General features: G+C 27.3%; 1 long non-coding RNA gene across 2 annotated transcripts in view; it reads right to left on the reverse strand.

Moving 5' to 3' along the window:
- LOC124419939 overlaps positions 1-5,521 on the reverse strand; it is an 80,094-nt gene extending 74,573 nt beyond the window's left edge. Inside the window, exon 1 of one of the 2 annotated variants that reach the window (XR_006940930.1) lies at positions 5,141-5,521. This is a non-coding gene — a long non-coding RNA (uncharacterized LOC124419939). Of the gene's footprint in view, positions 1-1,833; positions 2,199-5,140 lie in introns of those variants that run through there. The other variant, XR_006940931.1, reaches the window with a different exon arrangement.
- Between the last annotated feature and the right edge of the window lie 801 nt (positions 5,522-6,322).

Below are 6,322 nucleotides of genomic sequence, written 5' to 3' on the forward strand. Positions count from 1 at the left end.
ACTAGAACAGAACTAGAACAGAACTAGAACAGAACTAGAACATAACTAGAACAGAACTAGAACAGAACTAGAACAGAACTAGAACAGAACTAGAACAGAACTAGAAAAAAACTGTAGCAAATCTAGAATTAGACTATAACTGTGCTTAAATAGAACCGAAGATATTTTTGTTTGATTTGTGAAAATTGTTATAAATTTATTGAAATTTTCTTATAAATTGGCACACATCAATTAAATATTTTCTCTTCCCCGTTGAATATAAATGACCCCTCACAAATCAAGCTAACAGATTTGTCCAACACAACAACAATAATATATAGAGTTTAGTATTTATTAGAGAAAATTTATACTCACTAATTAGGAAATGATGAATTTTCCAACTGTTCGGAAGGGAATATTTTGGGTTAAAATTAATTTTATTGCTTTTCGTTAATATCACATTAGGGATGTACTTAATTTTTCCAATTAAAAGTAAGGGATGTTTAGAAATCAAAAATTATTGTCTTACATATGAAAAAAGCATTAAACAAAACGTAAGCAATTTTTTAAAATAAATGGTGTAAAAAATTTAAAGTTTTTTTTGAATAAAGCATATTTGCAAAATAGTAATACTAAAAAGAGTGTTAACAAATATTTTGCTATAATGTTGTCATGGTGGCTGCAAAAACATCAATAAACAACAACTGTCACCAAAAAAATACAAAATTCTGTGCCCTGACAACACACATACATGACAATAAAAATTTTAAAATGAGTATGATGATCCGTAGTTGATGTTGGCAACCTTGTTATTTATGGTTTAGTAATACAAGTAATCCTTGCTGTTTTCGCAACAATAACAAAAACAAAAAAGTGTAAAGTTAAAAATCACGAGTGTTAAAAATGACTTGAAATTTATCAATGTTGAAAACATTATAAATACTAAAAAAGAACATCATGAAACAGTGGTGGGGGTTGAATATTGTTAATACATGATTGTGCCAATTTCACGGCTACTTATTTATGTTTGGCAATATTTTAATGCAATTTCTGTTAGTTTTTTTTCGTTTGAATAGTATAAATTTAAATAAAATTGCAATTTTTAACACATTGTGAACTTGTTTTTATCAAAAGGATAATATATGATCCTTGCTGTAAAGAGTATGTGTAATTTTTATTGAAAACTTGTAAAGAAAAATGTTTATAAATTACATTAGTTAGCAAGTTTATTGGAATTGGATGAATAAAGGTAAAAATAAAAAGGCGCACTTTTAAATACACTTTTGTAAATTGTGTACTACTTAGAAGCTTTGCAGAGACTCATAGCAGAAATTTATATTGCAAAGTATTACGTATATGATTGACTCAAATTTTATAAGCTTTTGGATGATTTGACAAATATTCGTATATTCATATCAACTAAACTAGGACTGAACTAGAAGTGAAATAGAACTGAAGTAGAACTGAGGAAGAACTGAACTAGAACTGAACTAGAAATGAACTAGAACTGAACTAGAACTGAACTAGAACTGAACTAGAACTGAACTAGAACTGAACTAGAACTGAACTAGAACTGAACTAGAACTGAACTAGAACTGAACTAGAACTGAACTAGAACTGAACTAGAACTGAACTAGAACTGAACTAGAACTGAACTAGAACTGAACTAGAACTGAACTAGAACTGAACTAGAATTGAACTAGAACTGAACTAGAACTAAACTGAACTAGAACTGACTTTGAACTGTATTATAGTCGTTGAGCAGCTTCATTTTATTAAACCTTTATATTTAAAAAATTCCAAAAGTTTTAATTCTGGTCTCTAATAAGTTACAACAAATATGAAAAATCTTACCTTATAAACGCATTTGTTGTGCTCTAAAAAGAAAACAAGTATGTATTCCAGTCCAAATCAACAATCTTCTTCAAAAACGCTTGCACTTTCAGTCTTTGTTGATTTATTCATTTGAATTTCATTTCCATTTCTTAGTCTTTCTATTTCTTTTCTACACTAACAACTTGTTGACTACTGAGACAGCGCTGTCGACTGCGCCTCTTTCTTAAAACCGGCAGAGACAACAAAAGAAATTAACACTTTTTAACAAATTATTTAACTTTGCTTTATGAATATTTTTGTTAAAATTAATTTTTCATTATTTATCCACAACAAATAAGTTATTTAAATAGTTATTTCTAATTATTTATTAATTTTATTTTATTAGACACAAAAACTTCCAACCAACACGTTAAAAATTTCATTAAGAACTGATTAACTAAGAAGAAATTTGCAAGAAATAATAAAATAAAAAGAGAGTGAGTAGCGAGAAATTGACAAGTGTTTTTGTACAAGTGAGTAAACAAAAATGCGTGCAAATGCATGATGTCTGCATGTTAATATGTTTGTAGGCCTGTTAATTTACATGCTTATTGACAATTGATACAGAAAAATTTATGATGTGACTAAAAACAACAACAGTAATGGTAAGTTTTTTATGTTTGTTTTATTTTTCTTTTGTTTTATGTTTCTTCTCCTGATTACCCATTAATTTTGTTGGTTTTTTAGTTTTCATTGACATTTTGTGTCCAATGCGTAGTTTATTAATGCAAAAAAATATTTTAAATTAATAAGAAAACATGTAGGAAAGTATAGTCGGGCATGGCCGCCATATAATACCCTACACCATGAGTATATCTTTAAAATTTTTATTTTTTTATAAAGAAAATTTAATGTTGAATTTCACCTTAATTCCAAAGTATTTAAGCAATTTATTGATAAAAAAAACAAAATTTTCTAAATGAGTCCTTATATAGAATACTAGCATACTCTGGGTGCTTCGCTACCCTAACTTAAATTAAATACATTCAAAATTTTGTTTACTTTTATAGAAAATTAAAATTTATTAAATATTTTCTTAATGTTTCAGTTTTATACTTAATTTTGAAAGTAATATATGAAAAAAGTACCATAAAATACCTCTAATAGATCATCATTTAATAAAAAATTTTATGTTTCTGTGTTCAGTATTATATACAATTCAAAAAATACAATTTGATGAATGAAAAAGTACGATCGGAAAAACGAAAAAGTACAAAAATCTCTCTCAATAAATTCTCATTTAATAAGGACCGTGTGTTTTGGTTTACCATTATAAAGAATCTAAAGGGTACCATTTGAAGAATAGAAAAGTACCAAATAGTTCCCACTTACAGAATATTATTCAGTCAAGACCATGTATGTTAAAATTAACCCTCTAAGTTGAATATTTTAGAAAATTAAAAAAGTACAATTTGTGAGATAAAAAGAACTAAAAAGTTGTCTCTTAAATAATTTTATTCAATGAGGACCATGTATGTTTAACAATCATGTGTTTTGAGTTCATATTAAAGAACACACATAGATTATCATTTGAAGAAAGAAAAAGTACCAACGATGGAATAAGGTTTACCTAAGTGGAAAGTACTAATAAAGAATACAAAGTTTCCCCTTTTCGCTTAGAAATATACTTTCTCGAGAGTTAAGTTTACAAAATATTTAAATCTATATATCACAGATAAAACTCAAATGATTCAAATCTACATTCATTAGTTCCAGAAAAATTGTGCTTTCAAAAAGGTACCAAAAATTTACTCCAATTTGGTCTTATAAAGGCCTTAGTACCTGAATTCCAAAATAATATACCAATACCTTATTTTGTGTGAGTAAATAACATACTTTTTGAAATTTTATAAAAATTGGCTCAATGAGTTTGAATAAAATTAAATTTCCCGTTTTTTTCTTTTTGGTACTTTTTTCCCCAGTGAAATAGCAAACATTTTATTTGAATAAATATTACAGAGTTAGTCCGTAATTTAATAGGAATAATTCAATAAACTGAAAAAGTTTTCTTAATTTGCTAAAAAAGTACCATAAATACAGTTTTCTCCCTTTTACACCCAAAAAGGGCTAAATTTAAAAAAAACTACGAAACAGGTGTCTCCTAATTTTTGGAGATATATTAAAAATATTTACAAAAATTGTATTTTGTTTATTAGTTAAAAAGTTATAAAGGGCCAAAAAAGGTACCAAATCACCTTTGTTACACATTTTCACCCCTTAAAAGTACGAATTTCAAAAAAGTACCAGACACCCATCTGCTTTTTTTAAGAATAGATAAATGTGCATTTAAAATTTTTCTTGTATCACTAATATTAGGTAAGATAATTAAGAAAACCTGTTTTACCCCTTTTTTTCTCTGCTTTACCCCTAAATGTACATATTTCCAAAAATCCCTCCTTAGTGGATCTATATATCCAAAAACACATCTACTGTCAAGATTTCATGATTTTAGGTTCAGCCATTTGGGCTGTGCGATGACGAATCAGTCAGTCAGTAACGCCACTCTTTTATATATATAGATAGGTCAAACATGGGCCGACACCCATTATAAAATTTATTTGTGCCGATTTTTAGAGAGATGATAGTATATTTGACGTAATTATGGCGGTAATTATGTACGGTTGTATGTAAAATAAAGGACCGATTTCAACCATTTTCAATAGACTTCATCCCTGTGCCAAATTGTATCAAATTATCTTGAAAATTGAGGCCTGTACCTTACGCATGGATAGCCTGCCAGCCGGACGGATGGACATGTCTTAATCGACTCAAAAAATAATTTTGAATCAATCGGTTTACTTTATGGTACATTCCCACTATAGTGGTGTAGAGTATAATAATCAGTGAAGTGTGTTCATTTGTTTAGTTATTAGAAAAAAGTTTTTTTATATTTAATACAAAATATGCAATTAAAATTTGCTGGCAATTAGTTATCAAGAGCACAGTATATATAATAATTAAAGAACTCTATCATATTTTAAGAATATAATTAAAATTTATAAAGTTTAAAGGATGAGTAGTAAACATTTTGATTTGGTATCAGAGTTGCATTTTATTAGTGCTTTTTCTTTATAATAGGGATCGTAAAGGTGGGGTATAAAATTGATATGAGTGAACTTAAACTAGAACTAAAACCGAACTAAAGGAAACAAACAAACTGAACTGACTTATATTTGAACTGTAGAATATTCGTTAAACAGCATTATTTTATTGATCCCTTATATTAAAAATTTCCTCAAAAATATTATGGTTTTTAATAAGTTACAACAAATATCAAAAAACTTACCTTTAAACGCATTTGTTTTCCTCAAAAAAGAAACCAAGTATTCCAATCAAAACAAACCATCTTCACCAAAAACGCTTGCACTTTCAGTTTTTGTCAAACTACAAATTAGTATTAATTTTCATTGATTAGTCTTAATTTGCATTCCTTTTCATTTTTTCTACACTAATAACAAGCCGGCTACTGAGGCAGCGCTGTCGACTGTGCCTCTTTGTTAAAACCGGCAGACTCAATAAAAGAAATTTACATTATTTAACAAATTACTTAATTTTACTTTATGAATATTATTTTTGCACTATTTATCCATAATAAATTAGTTATTAAAATAGTTATTTCCAATTATTTTATAATTTTATATTATTAGACACAAAAACCTTCAACCAACACGTTAAAAATTTCATTAAGAACTGATTAACTAAGAAGAAATTGCAAGAAGTAATAAAATAAAAAGAGAGTGAGTGGCGAGAAATTGACAAGTGTTTTTGTACAAGTGAGTAAACAAAAATGCGTGCGAATGTATGCATGTAAATAAGTTTGTAGGCTTGTTAATTTACATGCTTATTGATGGACACTTGAAAAAAATTATAATGTGACAAAAAAAAAAAACAACTACAATGTTGGAATGTTTTTTTAATGTTTGTTTTATTTTGCTTTTGTTTTACATTGCTACTACATTTTATTCATTTCTTTTGTGGTTTTTTTAGTTTTCATTGAAATTTGGTGGCCGGAGGTAGTTTATTAATACAAAAATGTTTTTAATTTAATATAATTAGTGAAGTGTTATCATTTGCGTAATTACTAGAAAAAAGTTATTATATATTAAATATGCAATTAAAATTTGTTAAAAATTGAAGATATAAAGAGCACAGTGTCTGCCACATGTATGTGTAAAAATATATTATTGCATATCAAGTTGTCTAAATATTAAAAAAGGAATGTTGTGGTTACAGGTTAAAAATTCTAAAACCTATCAAATTAAGAATACAATCAAAATTTAAAAAAGTTTAAAGTATGCGTAAAGATTTTGATTTGGTATCAGAGTTGCATTTTTATATTTGTTTTATTTTTCTTTGTAATGGGGATCGTATGTTCTAATAAGACTATAACTGAACTAGAACTGTACTAAAACTGAACTAGAACTGAACTAGAACTGAACTAGAACTGAACTAGAACTTAACTAGAATT

This window comes from Lucilia cuprina, chromosome 5 (genome assembly GCF_022045245.1).
Source record: "Lucilia cuprina isolate Lc7/37 chromosome 5, ASM2204524v1, whole genome shotgun sequence".
NCBI classification, from domain to species: Eukaryota; Metazoa; Arthropoda; class Insecta; order Diptera; family Calliphoridae; genus Lucilia; species Lucilia cuprina.